The sequence below is a fragment of the Centrocercus urophasianus genome, unplaced genomic scaffold (genome assembly GCF_019232065.1).
Source record: "Centrocercus urophasianus isolate 14NV4802_14NV808 unplaced genomic scaffold, USGS_Curo_1.0 seq_18, whole genome shotgun sequence".
NCBI lineage: Eukaryota > Metazoa > Chordata > Aves > Galliformes > Phasianidae > Centrocercus > Centrocercus urophasianus.
The window spans coordinates 1344617-1359280 of NW_024884733.1; the positions used below are offsets into that span (position 1 = coordinate 1344617).

At 35.7% G+C, this 14664-nt stretch overlaps 1 long non-coding RNA gene across 1 annotated transcript; it reads left to right on the forward strand.

Moving 5' to 3' along the window:
* The first annotated feature begins 2613 nt into the window (after positions 1-2613).
* LOC122161091 lies at positions 2614-14451 on the forward strand. The gene is made up of 3 exons (XR_006169080.1): positions 2614-2694; positions 3738-3899; positions 13366-14451. It is a non-coding gene; the product is annotated as an uncharacterized LOC122161091 (long non-coding RNA).
* The last annotated feature ends 213 nt before the right edge of the window (positions 14452-14664 follow it).

A 14664-nucleotide genomic window follows, 5' to 3' on the forward strand; every position in this document is an offset into this window, starting at 1 on the left:
TTGGGCCTCTCACTGCAAGAAAGACATTGAGGCCCTGGAGCGGGTTCAAAGAAGGGCAACAAAGCTGGTGAGGGGTCTGGAGCACAGGGCTGATGAGGAGAGGCTGAAGGAGCTGGGAATGTTCAGTCTGGAGGAGGCTCAGGGGAGACCTCATTGCTCTCTGTAACTGCCTGAAAGGAGGTTGTAGTGAGCTGGGGGTCGGCCTTTTCTCTCATGTGACTGGTGATAGAACTAGAGGGAATGGCTTCAAGCTGTGCCAGGGGACGTTAGGAAATACTATGTCTCTGAAAGAGTGGTCAGGCAGTGGAATGGGCTGACCAGGGAGGTGGTGGAGTCACCGACCCTGGAGGTGTTCAAGGAACGTTTGGATTTTGTGTTGAGTGAGGTGGTTTAGTGAGAACTATTGGTGATGGGTGGTTGGACTGGACGATTTTGTAGGTCTTTTCCAACCTTGGTGATTCTGTGATTCTGTGATCTGCAGAAAAATATTTTTGTCCACTAATTTACTATTAATTTATACATTAGTGTTTATTTATTTATTTTTATTTTGACTGAATGTTTTTCTCTCTAAATTAGATTCAGTTATCAGTGTTTTCCCCAGCTTCTGGTCTTGTGGCTGATCTCCAAAATACTGATTCAAAATATTTGCTCAGTCCTTGGTCTGGGCATTCTCAACTCCCTTTGCCAAGTATTTAGCAACACAGAGTCATATCATCATTGCACTGAACAATCAGTCTTGCCCTGAAATGAATACGTAAAGTTCACTTAAAAAACAGAAACAGTTTATAAAACTTACTGGATATTTACATTTGAAGAGGAGAATTGAAATGTCGTGTAAAAGAAGTTTACTCTGTAGAATTAGCTTTAGGTAATTTTGCAGTTTCATTTACCAGATGCTTTAAGTTAACATTCAAATCATTTGTCTCATCTTCCTCTCTTCTCTGACCTTATACACATGCACACACTCATATGCTATTGCTAACAGAAAGCAAAGTGAGATAATAAGTATTACTCTATGGAGTTTTTATTAATCTCTGCACCATTCTGTAACAAAAAGACATGTAATGATTTTGTACATCTGGACAACATATGAAAACAACAGTTTCTGTAGTTGTCTTATAATCTGTAGCATGATCATATAATAGCTAACACAGATGCACTGTCATTTGTTTTGTGGGATTTTGCCCAGCTCTTATTTTCATGATGATGTGACTACCTACTACTTTGGTATAACCATGTCGAAGGAGAATGATAATATGTATCTGATGATCATATTCTTTAATTATTGGGCACTATTAATATTATATAAGTCACTATTAAAACCTCATGCATAGCACCTCTCAGAGTTCTGGTACAACAATTACAGGAATAATTAATTATGAATGGAACAGTTGCAGTGAAGAAGAATATGGAAAGCCTACCTGAGAAAATGCAGATGACAATTTGTTATTTTCATCCAAGAAAACCAAAAGATGAGAGGAGATGTGGTTGCTCTTCATAAATGCAATGGTTAGAAGATGGCTGCTGGAGAAGAAGAGTGATCTCCCCTGAACTGAAAACAAAAGCATAAAGACTAGAAATTAATTAGCCATGAATAAATTTACATTAAAATCTAGAAGCTTTCAAATAATTAGGACAGTTATAAAACTATAAAAGAATTGAATAAAACTATGAAAGAATTGAACAGAATCAGAGGAACGTAGGGTTGTATTTTAATATTAATTTAGCCAGTTTATTAAGAGGTTGAGTGATGTGGCCATATTGTACAGGGAATTGCTCAGGGGAGATGTTATTGCTCTCTACAACTTCCTGAAATGAGGTTGTAGCAAGGTAGGGGTCAGCCTCTTCTCACAGGTAACAGCGATAGAACCAGAGAAAATGGACTTAATTGATCAGGGGAGGTTCATTAGGGAAAGTTTATTCTCAGAAAATGTGGTAAGGTAGTGGGGCAGGCTGTCCAGGGAAGTGGTGGAGTCACCTGTCCATGAAGGTGTTCAAGAAAAGGTGGGATGTGGCACATAGTTTAGTAGGTGTGGTGATGATGAACTGATGGTTGGACTAGATGATTTTAGTGGTCAACCTTGATGACTTTATGATCGTATGATTTTAATGGATAAGAAATGCCGTTTCAGTGCCACATAAAATACTGACACATTTACTACTGGTGCATACAGGCCTTATCGGAAAGCTAATTTACCTGCAGATGCATTTACAGGATACAGGGCTTCGCTTTTTCCCTTCTAGAGGCACTTGATTTTATGTATAGAATATCTATTTGTAATGAGCAAATCTATGTTTAATCGTTTCCTAGCTTTATTTGTTTTACAGACATAGGTTTTGTCTTTGATTACTTGGTAACACACTTGTAAACATGTAAATAATTAACATGTAAATAATTTCCTAGAATAGGAAGGTCATTTGTACCACAAGTAAGTGAAACAAATAAGTTTTGACATGCAAATCTAACTCATAAATCAGTATGCATCTCCTGTAGGCTGTGATCAAAGGGGTTACCTCACCCTTTTTGTAAACACTCAATGCCTCTATAGACAAAATAATTAAGTAATTATACAGCAGAATAATTTTAAGGAATTTTTTTCTGAATCACTTTTAGAGTACTAATGTTTCTTTGTATCGTGAAAATTCTTCAACATATCTGATACTGAATAGAAGAAAGAAACCATAGTAATTTCGGTAAGAAATTATGTTATTTCATGTCTATTTCAAACAACAATAGTACTACAGACATTGAAGCACACTTTTCAAAAATTTTGGTGCCACAGATCTGTACTGTCACATGCAATATTCATTTTTATTTATGGCAGGAGATTCTCAAGTAAGTAAGTAGTAAACGTTAGATACAAAAAAAAAGTATATATGTTACTTTATCAGCCTAGATTTCTTTTTTTCACAGGAACAAAATTATCAGAACAAGGCATCGTTTTTCCCAGTCTCTGTGATGATATAAACTTCGAGCGGTGATCCTGTGTTGTATACAGATTTAACTAAGAAATGTGTCAGAATTTTGTAGTGAAAGTATAATCCTTTCTGATACCGATTGAACGGTTCATGTCTTCATGACATGAAGCTTCAACAGCTGCCAATGTGCTGCTCTGCTCAGTATTTTCAAGTTTCAAACCTCTGAATTCCATTCAGCTTGAAGAATAACGGATATATGTTAGCCTATTTGATAAAATATCTTATGTTAAATGAAAAGGATAAATATGCACAGAAAAAGCTCCAGGTTATAGATATTTTTTTTTCTAGCTCTGAAAATCTAGGCCAACATCTTTTTAATAACTTGCTCTTTTAGTGTGGCTTCCATGCTACAATTTTTTATCATAGAATCATAGAATGCTTGGACTGGAAAGGACCTCAAAGATCATGAGGCTCAAATCCCCCAGATACCAGACCAGGCTGCCCAGGGCCCCATCCAACCTGGCCTTGAACACTTCCAGGGATGGACAGGGCATCCACAGCCTCTCTGTTGTGTTGCAGCTGTTCCAGCATTTCACCACTCTCATAGCCCACAAGTTGACATAATGCTAAATATGAATTGTTTTGTTTTGTTTTTGTCTGCATGAACTTCAGTTCATAGAGAACATCCCATTTCTGCTTATATAACTGGAATTTACACACCAAATTTCTCTTAAAACTGTTTTATAGGTTAGTATATTAAAATCTTCATGGGTAAAGTAGCCAAAATATTGCTTAAAGAAACTCTTTTTTTCCTTTAGGACATCTGCCTGAATCAAGAAATGAAACAGAAGATGCTGAAAGTTATCCAGGTGATCACAGTTCCTGACATCCATGTTGATTTGGGACATGGATAGGCTTTGAATACTGAAAGTTCTTGTATTGCTTCTGCTTTCTTAACCTCAGTAGTTAATGTTTAACAGGTAAATGCTGCATGAATGTTGAATAACTACAAGTCCTTGGGATCTATTTCAACATGGCATAACCATTTACAGTAAACAATTTTGTAATTCCATTAAATATTTTGTCTGTAATTAACATATACCAAAGGCTCTCCCATAGGCTAATGCTAAGTGTAGTGTGGATGCAAAATTGCAAAGTCAAATCTAACCCTGCTATCCTCTTCTGGGGACTGATTATGGTGAAAGATACCCATCTGGCTTTCTCTTTGTCTGCTTTCACTATGTCTAAGGTATTTTCATTCTGCAGCAGTATAAGTATGCATTCTGCATCCTAACATTGTGTTTACTGAACTGTGTATTGAGAAACCACAAAGAGCACCTCAATTTTATCTTGGCATTTCACTTGGTTCTGACTTCCCAACAAAATGTTAGTCTTACAGAAAAGCATATTGCAGATCTGGCCTCATGTAGTTGTTAAAGACAATCTGGCACACTGATAGCAGTGTTTTGGCCTGCTGTCCTAGCTAAATCCCCAGTGAGATAATTACATTCTCTTACTCTGGATATCTTTGCCGACACTAAAATTTCTTTATTTCTCCTCATAAACCGTTGTGGAGAAGTGTGGTGTGATGGTAAGGAGCCTGGCAGATGTCGCACATAATGTATTATCCATGAAAATGCTATCAGCCTCTTTGGTTTGAGGTAAATTATGCACTCCCAAATTTACAGTGTATGTGCTGAAATACTGAACATATGCATAAAAAGTGTCTCAACCCAGATAAAAATATTACACTATCAAGAAGCTTCTCTAATACATAGGGAGAAAAGCCCTGGAGAATCTCTCCCTGGAAAATATAACAAGAATAATAAAAAATTGCTGAGAATAACTTTGTTAGATAGAAATTTGTATAAATAGTAGACTTTCATGCAACCACCTTCTGCTCCCCAAAATTTGCTAAGCAAGTTAAAAAGAACTTTTATTTTACGTACTATGAAGAAAATAACTGCAACTAGGAAAAAGCAGTTAGGAATATGCTATTATTACATACAAGTATCTTATTTATTCAAAGTTATAAATGAGAATGAATACTTCCTACTGCTGCAGGGCAGTTCTCATAAACAGGTGTCTTCTACACACAGAAGGTAGAGACAGTTGCATTCCCAAGCTATCATCAACCCTTTCTCATGTGCTACTTGCCTGTCCATGCTGTGATCTGTATTTTTCCTTAAAAGTCTGAGATTTTTTTTCTATTTCCTGTATTTTAGCATTGGAAGAACAGTTTAAGGTACATCTGAGTACAGATGCTCTGAAAACAATCAGAAAGGCACATGTGGACTCTGAGCATTTGTGCCTGAGACCACAACCTTAAACATAACTTGCAGAGCACAGAGAGAAAGCAAAGAAATTTATTTCAACAAATCTAAATGCATTTCCCCAAAAGTTACTTGCAGAGCTGGGTGAAAAAATCTAGTAAAGCTTTGTCTTAAATTTTTGTTGGAAATGGGTTTCTATAAGGCCATTGTACGTCACTGCTGAAGAATAAATCTATACTTCAGAATTGAACCCAATGAAAGCTCTGTTGTACACTAAGTAGGCACTGAACAAGTATATTTCCTTAGATGCCTAGTAGTAGTACTGTGGTACAGACATTAGTGTATTTCTAAAGCATAGATACAATTTCCCCTTCAGTAAGAAAGGAAAAGCTCCCTTGCAATAAGATGTCCCCTTCACATTCTTTGACAAGGATAATCCTTGATCCGAAGATCTAATATGGCACTAGTATTGACCTTGGTGCACATGTAACTGTGACCTCTCTAAGCTTCAAAACTCACACAAAGGATTTGCTGAGTTATTGCAGGGAGAAATAGTGTTTCTATTCTATCTCCTTCACTGTCTCTGAAGGAATTACAGTGATTATATCTTTCTTGGTGGTAATATACCAGGAGAAATGCAGAGTAATGAGTGGAGAGTGGACCTGTCAAGTTAGAAGTCTTCAGGAACTACATGCTTAAACTAATATTTCAGAAGGGTCAAGATCAAGCTGTTACAATTCAATCAAGTGTAGGAAAGAGTGTGAGCATGTCATGGCAGCAAGATTTCCTATTCTTTTCTGTTTAATAAATTCAAGACCATGAGTGAACAACAAACCCACCATCTCCTGGTGAAAGTAATGGCATCTATTAGCTTTAAAAATCACAGGTGATTTACCCTGAACTTAAGAAAGTATTGATTGTGCTTTCTCCCAAGGTGAATGATTTTCAGGAAAGTTAATATTTCTAATATTTGACACTATACTACACTTTCTTATAATCATAATTCAAACAACCTGGCCTTTAGCACCTCCAGAGATGGGGCATCCACAGCTTCTCCAGGCAGCCTGTGCCAGGGCCTCACTGGCCTCTGAGTAAAGAATTTGCTCCTAACATCTAACCTAAATCTCCCCACTTCTAGTTTAAAGCCTTTCCTCCTTCTCCTATCACTATAAGATTTGTAAAATGTTGTTCTTGCTCCTGTTTATAAGCTACTCTCAAGTACTGAAAAGCTGCCATGACTTCTTCCTGGAGCCTCTCTTCTCCAAGGTGATTAAGACCAGCTGTTCCATCATTTCTCCATAGAAGAGTTGCTCCCTCCCTTTTCATGGCCCTCCTCTGAGCCCACTCCAACAACTCTACATCCTTCTTATACTGGGGCCTCAGGGCTGAACACAGAACTCCAGATGGGGCCTCACAAGGGTGTACCAGAGAGGACAATCCCTCCCCCTTTTTGCTGGCCACCCCTCTTTTGATGCAGCCCTGGTTACCACTGGTCTTCTGGTTAACATAATTTCTATGTCAGCAATAATGTTGTGAGTGCAGTTGTGTGCTCTTCTCAAGCTTATCTTCTCTCCTATATATTCCTTTGCCTGTTATTGCAGAAGCACATTTCTAATAAAGAACTATTCCTAAAATTTTTATTGGGTTACCGGGGGTTGAGAGAAATCAGAATGAGTGGAAGTGCTTAATAATTCTGTGGAGCCAAGAGCTGCCCCAGTTTCACTTTTCATTCTGCAGTAATGGTTTCCAGAGGAAATTCTGAAAAACGCTTTCAGACGAGATAAAACATATGCAGAATTTCCATAAGTTGCTTCAGGAACCTTGCTACTGTCATATACTAAATATTACAGATTACCTTTATGCACTAGCTACTATGCACTCCCCAGCTGAGGAGTAATGATTTAAATGAAGATAAACTCTGGTATAACTTCAAGTACAGCCAGTAAGAATGTGGGCTATGGGAGAAATCTGCAACTTAAAGAACAAAACAAAAGAAAATACAACAAAAATCTCACGTTAGAAATGTTTTAAACTGGGGATATTCTAAAAGAAAAATGAGTTTTCTGTACAAGTACCTATCTTGATATTTTAGTATATAGAGAAGTATCAGTAAAAAATGTTATTGCCATCTTACTCACATGGCATTTAATTGCAGATTTTTTTTATTTTGTCATATTGTTAGTTAAATATTGATTGGTTCAAAGATGAACTAAAACATTGGTACTTTCTTTCCCAATTAGGATAACTTCTCTGCATGCCAACAGATATGACTTTAGCTAAAATAACTGTACAAGTGGAGATGTAAAAAAGTCTTAAATAATACATCATACTGCACCTCAATAATGATTTATAAGTTAGAAGTAGTAGAGTATCTGTACTGTTTCATATCTCTGCCCACATTTTTTCCTATTGGGAATGAAGTGAGAGAGCTTGATAGCTTATATTTATTTTAGAGTTCTGTTTTCCAGTTTGCCATGAGTAAGTTGTCTTATAACAGTGAAAAAATGTCCAGTTACAGATTCCTCACTGCCAACAGCAATGTTGTTGGGGTTAAAGATTCTCATGTTCTGACTGAGAAGCTGCATGCTATCTGTGGCACATTAAATTGTTTCGCAATTGAGAAATATTCATAATTAATATTTGGTATATGTGCTCTGTGGATGAAGAGGATATTCTTATTTTTATAATTTTTTCACAATTTTTGATTAACATTAATTTGATGATCTGGTTTTCTATGTCTTACTGCTGTAAGAGATATCATCTTGATTTCTGCTGACTGTTCTCCAATTAGTGAGTTAATGTGCAACTTTTCTCCCTCATCTAAAAGTTAAATTTCTACTCAGAAAATATTTACTCTTCCTTCAGCTTTCATCTTAATGCCACAGTGTCATTCTCCAGCAGTCGAAATAAATGACATCTTTTAAAGTATTTATCTTTTTACTATCATGTTTTTATTACACTAAAAATAAGATACTTCTTTCATCTTCTAAGGACTAGCCCTAATGAGTTAGTACTCCTTCTACTTGATTAGAACTGCTAAGGTGACCATCAGTATTTTTTACTATTTTTAGGCAAATACATATAAATGGTTTATTTTATATATATTTATGTATGTGTATATACAACATTATAAATACATACTGAGAGACTCAGCTCAGGGTCCTATAAGTTAATAAGGAATATGTACTTTTTAATCTCATAGAAGGACACATATAAGGCATATCTGAGTCTTAATTTATCCCTCAGTTTTCTTTTTGAGAATGTTTTCCATAAATTTCCACATAAGAATTCACACTTCATAGAGGCTTTTCCAAGTTTTTAATGGGGAAATAATTTGTTTCAGTGCCACTGTTTAATCACATATTAATGGATGCAAATAATATTTTATGTGTTTTTTTTCTTTGTATCTTGTGGATTACTACTAAGTCAACTAATCTGATTCAGAGAAGTAAATTTTTCTTTGCATATCATGTATTGCAAAGGATTACATTACATGAGTTTCAAGGAAGGTAGAAATGCAAACTGCATTTCTGTATTAATAAAGAGATGTTAATTCCTCTGACTTGAGGTGATTAGCATGAGTCTTTTCAAGTTCTGTGAGTATATTAATTTTAAGAACATGGATAATCTCATAAAGATTATTAAAAAGGCACAAATATTTCCAGTACAATTATTCTACATTTGCTTGGAGCACCATGAATTTGGGAGTTCTCATTTATTTAAGTTTTACTATTCAATTTTGAGTTATTTTATTTGTTTTTAAAAATTATATTACACTTTCATAGATGAATTTGCAAATAGATCCCTGAGACCATACAAAGAATTTGAAGTAGGATACAATCAAAGCATCACAAACTAATCCCTCAGAACAGCCTGTGAAAACTTAAAACCAGGTTAATTCTATTTGCTGATATTGTTGTAGGTTAGAAGTTCATTGACATCTGTAGAATTTTAAATGCTGAATTTCACATAACAATTCTAAAATGTAGTATTGTACGTTTAGTTTTAAAATACGTTGCAATGAACTCTGCTGGAATTGTAATTAACTTCTCTTAATAGCCATGAGCTAATAAAGTGGATTGGAAGAACTAAATTAAAAAAAAAAATTGTGAGGCTTCAGGGTATCTAATTTTTATCTTTAACTGTGCTTATTCCACAGAAAATAAAAATTTCTTCTGGGTGTAAATGTGAAGTATAAAATGTGGCCTCATATTATTTAAGATAAATCAGATTATTTTAAGTGTTTGTTTTGTTTTGTTTTTGTTTTTGTTTTTTTGGTGTATTTTGAATCCAGAGACTCCAATTTTCATTGGACTGAAGTTACAGAAGTCAAACACATATAAAACACTTATTATATAAGATGGATCTGTTCAAACAAATATGTATATAATGGAAGGCAGGGACTGAAAAAAGGCTCTATGATAAAGTGAATTTTGCTATGAAATAGTTAAGAATCCTGATCTAGGACACACTTCTCATCTTTTAGAGAAGCCATTTGCAAACCTTAAATAAAAAGCTAAGACTAGTGTGAAAACAGTGCAGTAGAGTCAAAAATAATGTGGAAAATACTGGAAAACAGTACAACTATTTCAGTTTCAACTCAAAGCATGGCACCTTTTTTGTTGGTGGGTTGTGTTTTGTTTGTTTGTTTTTGCTGCTGTTGGTTTGGTGATTTGCTTTTACTCAACAGTCATTGGAGTTATCTGTAGTTTACAGCAGGGAATGTCAACGTCTGGTAAAATCAAGGAGTTATATAGCTAAGAGAAACATTCAAGCTAATGCAGATCTGCTACATGGTCACATGTATCATGTGTTAACCCACACTGCGTTAACTGATCTTAGTATAGGTTCGTATTTGAAACAAATACAGATATTGTTCTTTTCAGCATTTGCCATGAGGACACTTCAATTCAAAATGAGTGGTTACTTATAATTTGATCATCTGCTCATTTCATTAATTAGATTGAAAAAAAGGCTTTTTTAGCAATTTCATTATTGTTCAGAATGAATAATCCTCTTCACAGTATCTCTGTGCAAATTTCTTCAAATATAAAAGCACTGAAAGCACTACAGAAATATTGAAGCATTTCTCAATATTCTTACATTAAGTATGTGAAACAATTTCTGAAATTTGTGTATAGAACATGACAAAAGACACATACTGCCTACATTTTCATTAGTCTGGGCACTAGTATCGTTTTGGTAACTTACATTTGAGTGGTACTGTGCTCAGTCAGGTTCAATTTGTAATTCCTGCTTGAAAAGAAAGTTGTATTTGTGTATTTATTTATTTATTTTCTTTGCTCCTTAACCTATCTTTTCCATGTATTACCCTCACTTCTTCTACTTTGGTCTTAGAAAAAGAATGTCAGCATGAGTTTTGTTAAACTAGAGTGATTCAACAGAGCAGGGGCCATGAGATCAGTACACATTGATAAAGCGAGAACAAAATGCCTTTGTAAAACTAAAACTGGACTGTCACTCTCCTAGCAGTGATAGGCAATAAACACTTGAAACGGAATTACAGAATGTTTGAGGATGGAAGGGAGCTTTGGAAGATATCTGATATAATTCACGTTTTTTACCTGAAGATACACAATTAGTTCTATGGCGCACCATTTCACAATTTTGGCTGGGCTCTTGAGGTACTACACTGATATTTCACCTAATTTTTTATTGTTCAACAACTTTTGGCTTGCTCCTTTTAATTAAGAAAGGATAAATCTGACCAGGTAATAATAATACATAGAATTTCCTGCTAAGTTTCAGTCTGGAATAAATTCATATACTTTCTTCTTACTGTATTTGCAAATAAGTTCACAGCCATATTGCCAACTGAGTTCCCACAGTCTGTTTTATGTACATAGCAAAAGTTTCTCGGGTACTCTATAAAACATTACCAGAAAATATTTATGATTTCTTGCAAAATTTTCCAAAGTCTTACACATGAGGTTTTATCAACCAACAAAATCAATTATGTATGCCCTAATACTGATGGATGATCCACTCAAAACTGGTCATGGAGGTCCAGTTAATGTTACCTCACAAATAAAAGGTTTTCAGTGGGCTGAAATAAGATCGTAATTTCTTCTTTTTCTATCACTATTATTGTTTTAATTCAAATTTGAAATTTACAATTTGCTTCTCCAAAGTATCTTTAATTTTTTTTTAATATTTCTATTTTTATATCTGGCAGCACATGTTAAGACAACGTGATATGTAGAGATGCTATCCTGAACTTTGAAAACTAGCCAGGCTGAATACATTGCAGTGTGGTACTACTGTTGTGAAAAGTGTTTTCTTAAACATGGCTGAAATTACACGTGACATCATATACTTTATAAAACAAAAAATATGAAAAGTCCAAGAAGAAATAAATAAAATATGCTACTAACCTTCTTGCTTTTAAATGATTAAATGGGTAGTTTACAACTACAAGTCCAGAAACTCAAGCTGCAGGAAAAAAAGGGGATAGTGGTGGAAAATGAAATAAATCTTATCCATGTGAGGAAAACGAAAACAAAAACACAGAAATATTTTTAAAAGCTGTTGTCTTTCCTTTAAAGGATTTACCTATTACATGAATGACAGAAGAATGAAAAACAGATACATTAGCTTCTCCAACTTTGTGTTTTCTAGGCAGACTGACTGTAAACAATTGTGACAGATATCTGTAACAAGAAACTGAAATAATTAATTGCACTTGTATTACAGATAGAAGATAAAGACATTTATTATATTTAAGACATTTTCTTGGAGGTAGTACAGATGTATTTCTTTCTATATCTGCATACAGGACCCTGAGCACACACCATTATTAACCTGGATTTTACCCCACTGAGCTGACAGTGGAAAGGAGAGTGGGACTGCAGGATAAGGTGGTTTGTTGCACCCAGTTCCAATTTCAAAAAAAGAAAAAAAAAGAAAAAAAAGGAAAAAAAAGCTATCCAGGTGCTGTACCTATCCAGGTGCCTCAGCCATCAGCACAACAAGATTTTGTACAAAAGCTGGGGAGATGGAAGAAGCAAAGCCACGAAAGACAGGGATGCACAAGGGCAAGACTATCAAGAGTGCAAGGGTAGTCTCATCTTCAGTCTTTCTACTATTAAGGAGGGGAAAAGAAGATATCAACTGCAGAGAGTAAACTATGTTCTTCTATGCTGTTCATTCAATCAGTAGGCATGTGTTTATTTTAGGGATGTAGCTCAAGATGAGGTAATTATTTTCCAGCTGGGAAATGTTAGGCTGACCTCAAGTAGCTGCAAAATGAACATAATATGCAATAAGACTTTATACCATCATAACCATAACATTACAAAAACTCACTTATCTTTTGCTCTGGAGACTGAATTAAAGACTGCTTTTTTGCAAATGATTTGCAATATCTATACATGAGAGATGCCTGCAGTTTAAACCATTATATTCAAAGTCCACTGAGTCAGAACAAACTTTCTTTTTATTGTGGTTGGCAATATACAGAAAATGTAGGGAAAAAAAATACGAGACAATTTTTTCTCTCTTCTTCTTTCTTTTCTGAACTAGCTCATGCTGTCCACAGATCACTGGCATTGCTGTTCAAAAAAAGGCATTCTTTCTCACGAATAAAATAGTTACTTAAAAAATAAAATAGTTACCTTGGCTGTTGAATTGCAAAGAATATTGGCAATATTAATGTCTAAAATTTCAAGACACCTCTCTCTTTCACTGCTAGGATGATAAATAAATAGAACAGGCTGAAAACCAAACAAGAAAAATTGGGCAGATCTGTATGGTGTGGAGACTGCTGAAAAGGCAGAAGTCTACCCTCAGTTTTCTATGAATATTAATCTTCACTGTTAGTTTAATCTTAAATAATTCAATTTCAGATCAGTATTTCTTCTCCTTCTGAGAAGCTCAATAATGCCAGGTGTTTTCACTTTGTCCTCTTTGAACATTTAAAGTCTATAAAACATCACTGTCTTATTAAGACAAGTATTAATAGATAGGAAACAGAAGAGATCCACTTGAATTTTAGGAAAATTCGTTTTCTTCGAAGTTTTGTTGTTGCTCTATTAGCAGTGGAGTAGCTCATTTTGAATTAGAGCTGTAGCAGGAAACTCTTCTCTAAACAAAGGCCATACAGCAGGATACAATAGTTTACATTTTGTTTTACCTTATTTTTTTCTCATTACAGTTCTGCTGCTACCTATAAAACAATGCATGGCTGAACTGACAATGTAAATAATGTCAAATATTGAAGATATGTGATGAAGAGCTCATAATTAGAAAAACATTCCTTTGAAAATTTACATTCCAGCATACAAAATGAAGATGATGTACAAGCCAGCTTGGAAATTAAACGTAATTTTCCTGTACTGTGGGATAGTCATTCAACAGTTAGGTGTCTGTACAAAAGGGAGAGATATGATTTATATACATTTTCTTCATTTTCTTCTCTAGAGTATTCTTCATTTTATTAAATGAGATTTTCATCATTACGCATTCTGATTCCATCAAAAATAAAATATTGACATCTTGAATTCAGAGATGTTAGTTATATGTACTGTGTTTACAGTCACTAAACTTTCTGTCTGGGCTTGGTAAAGAATGCATTGACACAAATCAACAACACTTTGTGTAGAGTTTTTACATCCAAAAGCATTCATAGAATTATAGAATCACGAGGGTTGGAAAAGCCCTCCAAGAACATCCAGTCCAAACGTCCATCTATCCCAGTATTTCCCCACTAAACCATGTCCATCAGTACATCTAAATGTTTCTTTAACACTTGCAAGGTTGGTGACTCCACCACCTCTGTAACAGCATGATCCAGTGCCAGACCATTCCTTTGGAGAATAACTTTTTCCTAATGTCCAACCAGAATCTCCCCTGGCTCATGTTTCAGCTGTCTGGCTATCATTTCGAGATCCTTTTCCTCTGTGTATCTCACCAGCCTCTCTTCCATAAGCCTGCAAGAACGCATGGAGTTGTTTTAAGTGCAGTACCCAGAACCTGATCTTGTTGAAGCTCATCCCATAGTCCTCAGTCCCGCAATCCGGCCTGTCCAGATCCCTCTGTAATGCCTTCCTACTCTCAGGCAGTTCAATCTTCCTCTCAGCTAGGTGTCACCTGCAAACTTACTGAGGGTGCACTCTACTCTCTCATCCAGATCATCAGTAAAGATATTAATCAAATTTGGCCCCAGTACTGACCTGTGAGGAACACTACTCATTATCAGCTGGCAGTAGAATCACAGAATCACAAAATGGCCAGGGTTGGAAGGGACCTCAAGGATCACGAATCTCCAATCCCCCTCCACATTTCACACCAGCACAGGCTGCCCAGGGCCCCATCCAGTCTGGCCTTGAACACCTCCAGGGATGGACGGGGCATCCACAGCCTCTCTGTTGTGTTGCAGCTGTTCCAGCACCTCACCACTCTCTCTGCAAAGAACATTTAGCTCTGCTCACCACCAATCAGGCCCTAGGAACCT